Source organism: Cebus imitator, unplaced genomic scaffold, assembly GCF_001604975.1.
Source record: "Cebus imitator isolate Cc_AM_T3 unplaced genomic scaffold, Cebus_imitator-1.0 Scaffold12, whole genome shotgun sequence".
NCBI lineage: Eukaryota > Metazoa > Chordata > Mammalia > Primates > Cebidae > Cebus > Cebus imitator.
In genome coordinates, this window is record NW_016107327.1 from 5,047,162 (window position 1) to 5,061,463 (window position 14,302).

At 41.0% G+C, this 14,302-nt stretch overlaps 1 long non-coding RNA gene across 1 annotated transcript in view; it reads right to left on the reverse strand.

The window, feature by feature from the left end:
- Positions 1 to 1,096: 1,096 nt before the first annotated feature.
- Positions 1,097 to 14,302, reverse strand: part of LOC108282321 — a 34,735-nt gene continuing 21,529 nt past the window's right edge. The window contains exons 2-5 of the long non-coding RNA XR_005195473.1: positions 8,768 to 8,884; positions 5,349 to 5,440; positions 2,605 to 2,674; positions 1,097 to 1,381 (exon numbers count right to left, since the gene is read on the reverse strand). This is a non-coding gene — a long non-coding RNA (uncharacterized LOC108282321). The remainder of the gene's footprint in view (positions 1,382 to 2,604; positions 2,675 to 5,348; positions 5,441 to 8,767; positions 8,885 to 14,302) is intronic.

The following is a 14,302-nucleotide window of genomic DNA, read 5'->3' on the forward strand; positions in this document are numbered from 1 at the left end:
TTAGTTTTAATTTTTTATTTTTTTGAGACAGGGCCTCGCTCTGTTGCCCAGGCTGGAGTGCAGTGGCATGATGTTGGCACACTGCAATCTGTGCCTCCGGGTTCAAGTGATTCTTGTGCCTCAGCCTCCCAAGTAGCTGGAATTATAGGTGCCTGCCACCACACCTAGCTAATTTTTTGTATTTTTAGTAGAGATGGGGTTTCATCACTTTGGCCAGGCTGGTCTCGAACTCCTGATCTCAAGTGATCCGCCCGCCTCAGCCTCCCAAAGTGCTGGAATTACAGGCATGAGCCACCGCACCCGGCCAAAAAATAATTTTTTAATTAGTCAGACGTTGTGGCATGTGCCTACAGTCCCAGCTACCATGAGAGATGAAGGGGGAGGATAGCTTGAGGGCAGGAGTTTGTAACCAGCCTGGGCACCAAAGTGAGACCCTGCCTCAAAAAAAAAAAAAAAAAAAATTAAAAAGCTCTGTCTTACAGATATTGATGGAGCGGAAATCAATTTAATTTTACATATAAGTTATTTCAAAAAGAATTATAGTTATGTGTGGCAATTTTTCATAAACGCCTGATATAAATCAAGATCTACCACTGAGTCTAGCACTGAGTGCTAGACTAGCAAGATCTAGCACTGAGTGTGCTCTAGAGATCCCCTTCTTGACCAACACAAAGCAGGGCAGGGATTGGGAAGCCGTTTGGGCTGGGCTGCAGGACACAATGACTAGGAGATGACGCAAAGCACGTGGGAGGGAGTAGAGAGAATGACACAGTTTGCTTCCATATTAGACTCTGCAAAAGTAGTTCTCAAATGTTAGTGCACATGCAGCCCAGTCACATTACTGAGCAGACGCCTGGCTCCACTCCTGAGTGATTCTTGCAGGTGGTCCATTGACCAGATTAGAAGAATCATTGTCCAGGGTCTCAAAGCCCAGTTGAGGATGCAGAGACAAAGAATCCTAAGTGGTTGAATGGGAAACTGATTCTCCCCTTGAGCACGCCTTAGATTTAAATAATTGATTGGAAAAGATCATTCTGTACAAAAATCTTCTGACCTGCAGGCTAGAGTTTCTACAGTGAGTCTTGAAAAGAAAAAAGAAACATATATTTTTGGAAAAGATTGAATCTAATTACAGTTTTGCAAATTATTACCGTGGGAAAGGTCAATAAAAAGAAGCATCTTGTGGATGACCTTATAGAAAGAACCTTTTGTAAAGCAAACAATTACCTTCGGATTTGTCTACTCTGAACCCTTGATGTTTATTTAAATTGGATGTTCTCATAGGAGGACACACCTGATACTCGGCTTGTCTAAACACTTAGAAAGTCAAACTGCCTAGTTATCAAAGCCCATGCTTATTTCCCGAACACGTATGGATGGTCTTTCAGGAGTCATTTCACAGTGACGTGCAGAGAGAAAAACAAACAAAAAACAAATCGTTGTTCCGAAGCGCATTTTCCAGCCTATGTCTAACTTCCTAGCAGAAAAGGCAATAAAAGTGTTTGGGTCCAACATTGCAATATAATTTGAAATTCCTTGCTTACTGAAATCCTAGCCAAAAGGCTGTCTTTCGTTTTGTATTAAATTATCCCATTTGGTTGGCTGCCTTAATCAACTTAACCAAGTATTTACCAGATCACCATTTCCCTTTGTGCTGAAGCCCCATCAGAGCTCAGGTGAACAATTTCTTGGGCCGGAGCACCTTTCTTTTTCCTCAACACCAAGACTGTCTGCTGCCACACCCCTAACAGTGCTCTCCATCCATAACCTCAGGTTCATAATGCAGCTTTGTTATTTGGTTTGTCGGAAAACAATTAGTAGTTTCAGATTTTTATTTGCTATTTAGGGGAGAGATGATTTGGGGGAGAGTTGGGGAGGCGACTGAACAAAGCCAGTTGAACAGTTAATGCTTTAACCTTGCGTATAATTTATACAATAAACAAAGTCACATGCTTTCCTAATAATTTAGATGTAAGCAAATGTTGATTTATTCAGGAAGGCTACTGCCAGAAGCAAAGCCTGCAGCACTAAAATTTGAATTAAACTAGGACAGAAGCAGGCTAGTCTATAATAACATTTGTATAATTTTATTTTTGCCCTTGGCTCAGTTCATTTCCTCGTACAGTAGATGCATGAAATTGGTTCTTCAGCCACCTTTAGCTGATGTTCATTGATATCCAAGCAGGCAGAGAAGCAAGAGAATGCACCTTTCTAAGCTTTGTGTTTTCAATCATAAGGCCTTGACTTCCTAGGTCATTTCTGACAATGATTATTTTTCTCTGAATTGTGTTTTCGGCAAATATCTCAGAGAAGCTTCATTTAACCTAGAGATACGGTTTCCCCCCTCTTACTGAGAGGGGACTCTGAGAACTGAGGCAGTTAAGTAGATGCAAATGTTGTGCTGTTTTTATTCCCTCATTCAAGCCCTGGGGCATGAAATCTGAGTTCTCTTACTCTGCTTTCAGCAGTGAAAAAAGGGCCTGAAAAATTCTTTAAATGATGGTGAAAAATAAACATTAACTTGAAACAGTGAGGGATCAACCCCCCCTTTTACTATTAACCTTTGACTTCAGTAAAAATTAGGACCTACATTTTACAACTTACCACTTTTGTTAGGCACTAAGGCTCCTTTTGAGGGAGCAGACTCGAGCTAGTAAATAATTTGGAAGAGCCTCTGAAAAGTAGATGAAGTTTTACATCCAAACAAAGGGAGACTTGGATTTTTCTTAGTAGTTCCCTGAAATAATGACACTGCCAACACACACAGCACACAGATGGAAGCGTTCTCAACCCCCATAATCACCTGGAAACGTCTTACAATTTTTATTCTGCCTAATCCATACCTCCATTTTAGGCAAAGTAACAGCCCTTTAGAGGGTCAAAACTTCTGAAATGAAGAATTTATTTCCTTCATTCAGGAAATCAATTATGCTAAAAATTTTCCCTGACTTTTTATTTAAGGAGAGTTAAGAAAAAATAAAATCCTAAAAATTTAGAAATTAAAGAACTGGTGTTTACACTTTATGTGCAATAATGCATGTATGTCTCCCTTCTTCCAGCTGAGAAGGTAAACAGCAGCCCTACTGTTTTGGAGGCAAACATTGTTCTGTCCCATTCTTGGTAACGAAATCTGCTCCCAGGCCTTCTCCATCCCTGTCTGATTGTGCCCTGGGGCTGTTACAGGCGGCCAGAGGAGCCTTTCAGAAAATCCAGGCCATGTTTTGACTTCATTACAGATTCCAAATAGAACAAGTTTTAGCCTGGCTCAGGCTTTGGTTATGAAAGTTTCCCACAGCCCTCAAAAATATATAGAATAATAAATGGCTGGGCAGAGAAATAGATGGCAATAGTCATTCCATCAAAGGTTTCTAGTCACATCATAAACTACAATTGCAGAGCCTGAGGAGCTTATGTCACTAGGACCCAGAGATAAAGTATTTTGCCTTTGGCCCCCGAGGTCACGCACTGGGGCAAGAGCTTTGAGGTTGACTTCTTTGTTTGCAGACTGGCAGGGGAAGGGCACTTGATCCCTGCCTAGGAACAGAAAGAATGCCTCTCTCCCTTACCCTCTGGCCCTCTGGCCTTCCCTGGGGACAGGCTGTGTGGCTCAGCGGGCATTGTGAAATCTTCTCACCCCAAGGGGTGGCTGCGAAGCTTCAAATGTTTTCGGGCATTTCCAGCATAAAGGCAAAAATTGATGAGTTTCAGTGGGATAAGCTCTGAGGCTCAAAGGAAAAACCCCTAAGGCTGTGGGTGTGAGGAGGAAACTTTTTATTGTCTTGCTGCAGACTTCTTTCATTTTTCTTTTCTTTTTCTTTTATTAAGTCAAGATGTTATATGAATGCAGCAGATAAATATTACATGCAAACTTCTTACGGGAGCCATTTCCTCCCCAGTTTACAGATGAGTCTCCAGTTCGTCCATATTACTGTTCCCCATCCTCTTCCTCCTCTCTCTCTTGTTCTGGGTCCTCACTTCTCTTACCTCCACCCTTTCTTTTTTGGAGGAATCATAAAACCACACTTTAATGACAAACTCCAGAAAGCCAGAACTTATGAGGACCCTAGATATTCGCCCTACCAACTTCCATGGAAAGGCCTTCTTTTTCCATACATTTTTATTTTAGAAAACATATGAACTACTAGAAGTCACTCAAACAAGGAAGGATTTACACTCATTTTTTTCCTCAAATAGTCTTTTAACATACATGTCTCTCGCTAGAAGCAGATTTTGTTGATGCTTTGTTTTTTTTAAGCCAATAACTAACTATAGCCTGACAATTCCTATCCTATCACATTGATACTAGATTGTAGACTGTGACTTTATGACACCAAAGCAACTGATTACAATTTTTTATATGGGCCTCACAATGCAGCCATTGCCATGATCCATACATTATATGCGAGCCTCTGGGAATCACGGAAGTGACGGGAGAAACACACTGTGGTTAGTGATTAAAGACTGTACACAAAATTGTCTCCAAACCCATTTTTTAAAAGTCTTTGAACATGACCAAAACTGTATTAATGAGCTCTGGCTGGAAAGAACACTATCGTGAGTCTCTATCTCCATTTCTCACATTTTAGTTAAAACTATAAATCCTTCCTCCAGATGGGCTTCCCCTGGTAACCATATTAAACAGAAGCATTAAATAGAATCCATAAGAAAATGTTCATTCTTTTTTTTTTTTTTTTTTGAGACAGAGTCTCGTTCTGTTGCCCAGGCTGGAGTGCAGTGGCGCAATCTCAGCTCACTGCAACCTCTGCCTCCCAGATTCAAGTGATTCTTCCGCCTCAGCCTCCTGAGTAGCTGGGAATACAGGAACATGCGACCACACCTGGCTGATTTTTGTATTTTTAGTAGAGACAGAGTTTCATCATATTGGCCAGGCTGATCTGGAACTCCTGACCTCATGATTCACCCGCCTCAGCCTCCCAAAGTGCTGAGATTATCGGCATGAGCTACCACGCCCAGTCTCATTCCTTTTTTAAGTGCATATACCACCCAGAAAATATATACCTTAAAAATAAAAAAGGGGGCTTATTAAATATTTTATATTTCACTCAACTGGAATTATAATGGAAAGAGAAAACTGTTTTATTAGAAAATTTCCCATTTGCAGGGAAGCGTATGTGCCTATGAACCTGAGTCTCTATTAAGGCAATGGAGGAAAAACAGCCAGCAACAAGGTGAAAAGAAGTTCATTCGCTGTCTCAGAAAATAAAGACCTCAGACTTTTTAAATGAAAATATACCATTAGCATCAGATACTAATCACAAGGTAATTATTTTTAAAGAGGTTCCTAAGTAAGACACACACCCATGACACCCTGAGGCTCATCTATGCACCTAGAGACTTATTCTGCCCTTCGTTGTATGTCAGTTCATTGTCCTTGGAGTGAATAAAAGCTGCTTTCCGCTTTCCATGTTACTCTACCCTCCTGTAAAAAGAGGGAAAAAAATGTCACTTCAGAAGATACGGATAAAAATGCATCCGATTAAAAAACATTCCTCAAGGGCAATTTGGATAAAAGTTAAGCTGGGCAACATCAAACCAGGCCCCTTCCTATAAAATACATCAAATTCAAAGAAGTTTCTTGGTTTTGTTTTCTTTTAAGTTACTAATCTTTTTAATGAATCTCAGATTCCATCAGCCAAACTGCTTTTCTGGTAAGAACAGTTTTAACCTATGTAAAGGCAAGGATTGGTTTAAGAGAAAGCACCGAAAATATTAATCACATGGCAAAATACCTTTCTATTCTTTGTTTAAGAAAAAGACTTTGCTCAAGGAATTTCAAGTGAACAGAATTGCCCACACTGGAGAGGACAGTCCTCATCAATCCAGGTGACTTACTGTGGGCTTGTGATTCCTGAACGTGGCCCCCAGTACATGCCTATATCCTTGCTGGCAGGAATTACAACACCAGGTCACCTCTTCAAGAAATCCTCATTAATAAGCCCCCAACAGTGTAAAATATCAGATGTTGTGGGGATCTTTTTCAGGCATAAAGGTAGTTGCTGCCCTCATTAGGCTTCATTTTAGGCTCCATGTATGTCCATATCTTATACCAAGCCTATGAGCTATCCAACATTCTATAACTCCCTCTGGAGCTATATGCTAGTCAGCACTCTTTCATTGATTGATTGATTGATACATTCATTCATTCATTTATTCATGTAACCTCCCTTATTGAAGAGCCCACAATGTGCCAGCACTGCTTGCAAGGGCTGGGAAATCAGACATGAAGGAGACAGGTAACATCCTGCGCTCAAGGACTTTATTTTCTCCTTGGCAGAGGCATTCAATAAACCAGCAAACAAATGAAGAAAACCATTTCAGACAGTGATCACTGAAATAAAAATAAAGGAACGTGGTCAGATAGGGTGGGCTAACGGGTGGAAAGGCTTCCTTGGATAGGTGGAGATGTTGAGCTAAAATCTGATTGTCAAGGAAGAGCCAGTTGTTGAGAAGCTAGGAAAATGAATTCTGCTTTTTTTTAAGTAAAGATTGATTTACTCACATTATTGTATAGATTGTACAACCTCATAACCAGTATCACAGACAACTCACAGGATTCCAAGCAGAGATTCAAAACCCAGGCATAGCAAGAATGCTTAGCTTTTATTTGCCAGCAGGACAACCCCAGGCATTATTGCTCAGCTGAGGGCATATTTAATTACCAAATGCTCTGCAAATGTCTTCCAAATTGTATAGATAAAGCCATCTAAAGTGTTGACTTTCAAGAGGATATATTTCTTCCTTCATCATAGAAATGCCCGTATTCCCTGATGAATTTGCATTTCCAATGATTCGCCATTCATTTTTAATTGACAATTATTTTCCTAAATTCTTCTAAACCACTGGGTATCTGCAAAGTGCATTTGCCTTATTTCATTAGATAACTAACTTCATTGCTACCTGAGCAATCCTTTGCTTCAGAAAAACATGCAGCACTCCTGCCTGCTGTTTCACTGTACAGAGAGCATACTCACCATGCCAGGCAGATTTAGAAATGATTGCTTTTGCTTGTGGCTTACAAGAAAAGACTTCGTATCATATATTAATTTTTAAAATGTTTTCTTAAGCCCCATTTTAGCCTTTATGGCAAACCCAGTGGCCAGGTAAAAATGAAAGGCTATAATATGGTTTTGTTTAAAGGCACGAAAGTTAGCCATAGCCTTCTGCCATGTCACATATGGACACCTCCATTATGGTCACTTAGGTGTCTGATGGTTTGTCAGAAAGCTAGCCATAACTTAGATGGAAAACTGGACTCCATTAAAAAAACATTAAAAGCTGAGAGGGAGGCAAGCTGATATGGCATGGCTCCCAGCACTAAGAAAGCAAGAGTGCATGGTAAAGCTTAGAAATAGAAAGTGATGTCCTCATAAAAACATGGCTCTAGGCTGGTGTGCCACTAGAAATTCTTCTGTCAGTTTAGAATATTTAGCTCTAAGGGATTTTGACTTTCAAATGTATCTTTGGATGCAAAATAGACTGCACAGGAGGAGATAGCATAGAAGAAGGGAAAGAAGCACTTGCTCGCAATTATGATCAGCTGACGTTAAACTGAAAATTTCTTTTCTTCCAGATAGAATACTTGATTAGAAAGGGGGCAAGTAGATTAGATGAGCTACCTTGCTGACATCAGGTGATCCTCTGGCCTCCATAACTAGAAAATGTTGCTGATAACTGATAGAGCTAAACAATATTAAAAGCTTCAGCACTACTGGTTATCAGGGGAACCTTTCAGCCTAATTGGAAAGCTCAAAGCTTCAGGCATCTGAAATTTTTTGGTCTGGGGCTCTTCTACAGCATTCCAATGCAGTATATCCAATCAATAATGTGATGCTATGCACAATACCATCACGAGGCTTACTAACTCCCCTGAGTTTTGTATTTGACTTGTTAAACTCTACAAAGAGTTGGAGAAGGCACAGAAAAGAAATATCTTGGTCCCTAGCTGCCAAAATATAAAACAAATAAACAAACTCCCATGCTCAAAGAAAACTGAAAAGAGCAAATGGAAAATATATACAGATGTACTTTCATGCACAAAACATGAGCATCTTAGATGACTTCTCTTAGTGTGATGCTTCCTGAGTGTTAGGCAAAGGGGGCATCCACCCCAGCAGACTGAATTATGTGCTACAGTTCAGTTATGATGACACAGATTCCACTCTAAAACCTATGGACATGAGGCTTTTTTCCACAGCCGACTGTGGTACTTTTCAGCCCACCCTGGCTACAAGCAGTGGCTATACCTGCAGCAATCAGAGGCGGGCGTCCCAAGGAAGTTCAATACAGTCGCTTCGTCAGAGCGACAGCCGCCTGCGTCTGGGATACTTCACAATTTTCTTAACCAATCTCTTTGCACAGAACCAAACAGCAGAATCTTCACACTCTGGTGACTCTGACAGAACACACTTGATTCAGATGTTTGTGCAACTGTCTGCTCCAGAGAACTTCTGCTGAAATCATCAGGGAAGTTTTTGACAGCAACAACCAAAGAAAGTTCTTCATTTGGTTTTGAATTTTCCTTTTCCCCCAAAGGTTCACCAAGCTGCCTCCATCCGAGGTTTGAAAGGGAAAATAGGTGGTATTAACATGTGAGTGAAAGGTCAGGAGCAGAAGTCAGAGTTCAGATCAAACCCAGCACCTGCTCCTGCGCTATGATGGGACTGGAAACGGCACAGGCCTCTTTTCTGTGCCTGAGTTAAGAGATACACAGACCTAAATTTCAACCTAAAGATATATATTTACTCACATTTGAATATTTCTGAAGTCATACTACAGCCCACAATCGCTGTCAGCCAGCAGCAGTCAGCCTTAGTTGTCACTGCCTGTACAAAGGCATGAAACCACAATGGCTGGGGAGAGAATCCTGGAGATAAGACTGGAGACCTTTCTTAGGAAATGCTACATCACCAGCACTCTCGTTGGCAAAGAGGATGATCCTGTGCAGCCAAACACAAACTTGATGACTCCAAGTTGCAAAATAATTTAGAAGAGTCAGACTCCGATTGTGAAGTTTCGTAAATAACTGATTTATTTCAACTTGCCTTATTACATATTCGCAAGAGATGTATATGAGAGAAATCCATGCCAAAATATGTTTAAAAACGTTTTCAGGGTCTCACTCTGTCATCTACACTGGAGTGCAGTTGCTCAATCTTCTCACTGCAGCCTCCGCCTCCTAGGCTCAAACAATCCTCCCACCTCAGCCTCCGGAGTACTGGGACTACAGGCGTGCACAGTCATACCTAGCTAATTTTTGGTATTTTTTGTAGAGATGGGGTTTCGCCATGTTGTCCTGGCTGGTCTCAAGTGATCCGCCCACCTCTGCCTCCCAAAGTACTAGGATTACAGGCATGAACCACTGAGCGTAGCCAAGAAACTTTTCCAATAGGTAGGCAATAAAAATTCTAAGGAATAAACAATTACTGTGCTATAATTGTGGTGGTATATCTTTCTTACTTCATGGTACATAAATCAGTACAACCAATGACTTCAAATATTCAATGAAATATACAATATTTGTGACCCGGAAGAGTCTACCTAGCTGCTCTGAGCTTCAGATTTCTCTTCTAGAAAAGGAGAATAATAACCCCAGTCTCCCAGAGAGATGGGGACTGACAGAGCCAGCCCAAATGGAGTTCACAGAACCCTGTGTCCAATGTTGTCTGTTTCCAATCAATAGTAGCAGCTACTCTCCTCTTGCCATTTCTCTATTTCAGGCTGGCTGCAATACAAATATCACAAAGAGACCGTTTACTTATCTCAGTGTACTTTTCTTTGTTTGTTAAAGTCATCAGCCATACACCAGGTGGACAAAACAAGCACCAAGAAGGCCTTGATGACTAGTGCATTTTTTTTTGGTGATCGTCTATGAAGCAGATAAAATGAAATGAAGTGATTGTTTGAATCCAGCGTTCTAATGATAGAGTAATTGTGACGTCAAATCAAATTTTTTAAAATGCCACTGCAGTGGAATAGAACTGAACACATCAATCTCAAAGTGGGTAGAGAAAATTGTTTCTTTTTTTTAAGGAAAATTTTGACAATCAAAGGATGAGCCAACTAAAATACCAAATTGTGTTTAAGTCAAAAGGTTAGAGGACTGTTATTTTTCTCTGATTCCAACAAATGGGAAAAAGGGAATATGCAAATGAACAAACACAACCTAAACTAAAATTAGCTTTTATTTTTACTTAATTTTTTCCTTTTAGAAAATCCAGTTTTAAGTGGTTGTTTCCTTTTAAAACAGTAGAGAAACAGAGACAGTGGATTTCCAGTTTCCATTTTCACTCTTTCAGAGTATTTTCCTGCACAAATCTTCACCATAATACTGTAGATATCTCCTTTCTGCTTTGGAAGGTCATAGTTGGTAGGTCATATACAGAAAAGAACAAGTTAGACCTTCTTATACCTTAACAAATGTGCAACCGTGCTGTTTTAAAAGACTAGATGTGTAGACAGACAGAAGAACATCTAAGTAGAAAATATCAAGACAAGCCAGCAATCAATCATTAATGTTTTCTTAGAGTCATGGCCTCTATTAAAATTATGGGATTATAGTTTATGACCCAAATTGCAATTCCATAACTTTAGGTCAGTGTACACCTCAAACAAACAAAAACACAATCTGTTTTTAATGCATAGGGCGGAAAAGATAAGAAAGAATATAACACCAAAAGAAAATAATTCTGCCTGACGGAACCCCTGGAAGAGCAAACTGAATAAGTAGGCAAGTGGACATCAGTCTTCACCTGAAGCGCCCTTCTTCCTTCAGCCCACTAAGCTAGGCATTTGGAGTTGCTGTTGCAGGTGTAGAATATTCATGAGATCCATTATTTCGTGCTGTCTGCTGTTGTGTACTTTGGCAAATAAATAGTTTGCATGTCCCAAAATAAGCTCACAGGTGGAGATGGCAGCACATTCAGAGCCACAAACAGGCCCGTAAACTTACATGACATGGCTTTGAGCTCCCGTGACAGCACAGCTGCTGCTGGAGTTAAGAGGGAGTGTTCCTTGAACCTCTGCCCCTCTCTGTAACCCAGCCCCACATTTTTAGATGAATATAGCTGAACAGAATGTATTCAGGGAAGGTAGAGCAAAATGGTACAGACTTTGGGCTCCCACCACCCCACCAAACCCGCTCTCTTTAAGGACACCAGTGACTTAGTAGCCAAATCTTTTGGACAGTTTTTAGCATCTTCCTTTTCCTCTCTTGACCACATTCTCCTGAAAATCCTCTCCTTCCCTGGGGGCTTCAGAACACCATCCTATCTTGGGGATACTTCTACACAGAAGCTATGCTCTCTGTCTCTTATGTTTCTGCTTCTTCTCCTTCTTCCTCTTCCTTCTCCCGCTCCTCTTCTTCTTTTTCTTCATCTTCCTTTGGTTGTTGTTGTTTGTAAAGATAGGTTCTCACTTTGTTGCCCAGGCTGGAGTGCAGTAGAATAATCACGGCTCATTGCAGTCTAGAACTCTTGGGCTCAAGCGATCTTCCTGCTTCAGCCTCATGAGTAGCTGGGACTATAGGTATGCACCACTATGCCCATCTAATTTTTTTTTTTTCTATTTTTTGTAGAGATGCAATCTCATTATGTTGCCCAGGCTGGTCTTGAACTCTTGGCCTCAATTGACCCTCCCACCTCAGTCTTCCAACATGCCAGGATTACAGGTGTGAGCCAACGTACCTGGCCTTGGCTTCCTCTTGACACCCCTTGAAGGCTGGTGTTCCCCAGGACCTTCCCACTCAAGTTATTGTTCAAGAGCCAGCAGCATGGGTACCACCTGGGGGCTTGTCAGAAATCCTATTGCTCAGAATAACGCTTTGAGAACAAATCTACCTCCCAACATCTGCCATCTGACTCTACCTTTCTCCCCCCACTGTGACTGTCTTGGTTTACGACCTGATCGTCCCTTATCTGGAGTATTAATCACTTAACTGGTCTTCCTTACTTCATTCTCTCCTCTTCCATAAATTTTGTAATACAAATTTTATCATGTCTGGGCAAGTTGAATAATGGCCCCTCAAAAATATACACATTCTATCCCTGGAACTTGTGAAAGTTGCCTTACATGGAAAAAGGTGACTCTGCAGGTATGATTAAGTTAGGAATCTTGAGATGAGATTATCCTGAATTACCCAGGTGGACTCAGAGGACTCTGAACGGTTCTGATAAAAGAAAGGCAGGAGGATCAGAGTGAAGAGTTGGAGATGTGACAATAAAAGCAAGAAACTGGGCTGAAGTGATTTGAGGAAGGGGCCACAAGCCAAGCAATGCAGAAACCTCTAGAAACTATAAAATGAAGCAAGGAAACAGATTCTTCTCTAGAGCCTCCAGAAGGAACACAGCCCTGCTGACATTCTGAGTTTTAGATTTCTGACCTCCAGAGTGGTAAAATAAAAAATGTTCACCAGGATCACTTGAGGCCAGGAATTTGAGACCAGCCTGAGCAACATAGTGAGACCCCATCTCTATAAAAAAAAAAAAAAAATTAACTGGGTACACCTGTAGTCCCAGCTACTCAAGAGGGCTGAGGCAGGAAGATTGCTGGAACCCAGGAGTTTGAGGCTGTAGTGAGCTATGATCATGCCACTAAACTCTACTCTGAGTCATCCCAACAGATCAGGAAACTGAGTTACAGGGGTTACATGGCTTGCCCAAAGTCAAACATTAAATAACAGAGCAGAGATTCAAACCCAAGCAGCCTGACTCCAAGTCCTGTATGTGTAATCACTGTGCTACATATTTCACTGATTCTAGGATGCACATTTTCTTCAATCAATTATTGTCACAGTTTAATTGGCTGCTTTCTTTTTTCCTGTGGAACATTGTATGAGTCTGTTCTCATGCTGCTAACAAAAGGCATACCTGGGACTGAGTAATTTATAAAGGAAAAGAGATTTAATGGATTGACAGTTCCACATGGCTGGGGAGGCCTCACAATCATGGTGGAAGGTGAAGGAGGAGCAAAGGCACATCTTACATGGCAGCAGGCAAGAGAACTTGTTCAGGGGAACTCCCCTTTATAAAACCATCAGGCCTCATGAGACTTATTCACTATCGCAAGACTATCAGAGAAAACCCACCCTCATGATTCAACTACCTTCCTCAGTCTCTCCCACAACATGTGGGGATTATGAGAGCTACAATTCAAAATGAAATTTGGGTGGGGACACAGTCAAGCCATATCAGACGTAAAATAACACTATGTCTTTGAGTTGATGGCATCTTAAATTCCATGGTGTAGAGTGTGTTGCTTAATGACATAGTCAAGGTAGAAAAGCTCTGGCCCCTATGACATTTTCACTCTCGTTTCCCTTCCAATCTCAATACGGAAAAGTGATTTCAATGAGAGGGAGTACAAGACTTTTCAGGAAACTGAAACTTTCTTTTGTGGTTAGGAGAAGGCCGGGGATAGGAGTCTTACCTTCTGTTCATGTGGACAGGGAAGGACCCTTGAGGGTCAGGGCTAAGTCAGATGCAGCCTGAACGGGAGCCACTTATCTCCCTCCTCACCCAGAAAGTGTGGGTGTGTGGGATTCCCAGAGCGTGTTCGCAGATGGGGGTGAAAGGCTGGCCAAAGTTCATAGGGACAAAAGCCCAGAAACTAATTAATAGAGTAAGATTCTGTGTATAACCCTTAGGGGAAAAATCTTCCTTAATTAGAGACCAATTTGTACAACAGGACCAGAGCTCATGGAAGAGTCCCCCTACTAGTATCTCTGATCAAGCTTGCACTTAAGCCAATACAGAATTAAGTTTAGCAAGAGACATATAAACAGAACCATTGTTGTTTTATGATGGGAAAATTATATTCAATTTTTTTTATTCTCCCCGCACCCTTCCACCAATTATATTCATTCTAAATCCCTGTTTGTTCCTTTCCCAGGAGTCCTAACAGACTTGGAACGAGCAACATCCCGAGACTATAATTCAGGTCTTATATTTATACACCTCACAGTCCCTCGTGGGGCTTTCTCCAGGTATTTGTGGACCAACTGTATGAATTAATGAATGGATGTGATGAACAATATTCTCAGAGCCACAGAAGTCTAGGATAGGAGATAGTTTGGAGGAGGCTGCTTGGGGTCAGGAGTTCTAAGAATAAGAGCAGGGACATCTGGTTGACTTTTAGGGAATTAGGAGCAAGATCATGCTCACAGCTATATTACATATTGTACTGGACCCAAGTGTTAACTGCAAAATTTCCAGAATGTTCTAACGTTCTTAGGCCCTAAGAACTTCAAAGAAGTTCTAAATATTTTAAATATATTTTGGCCTATTTT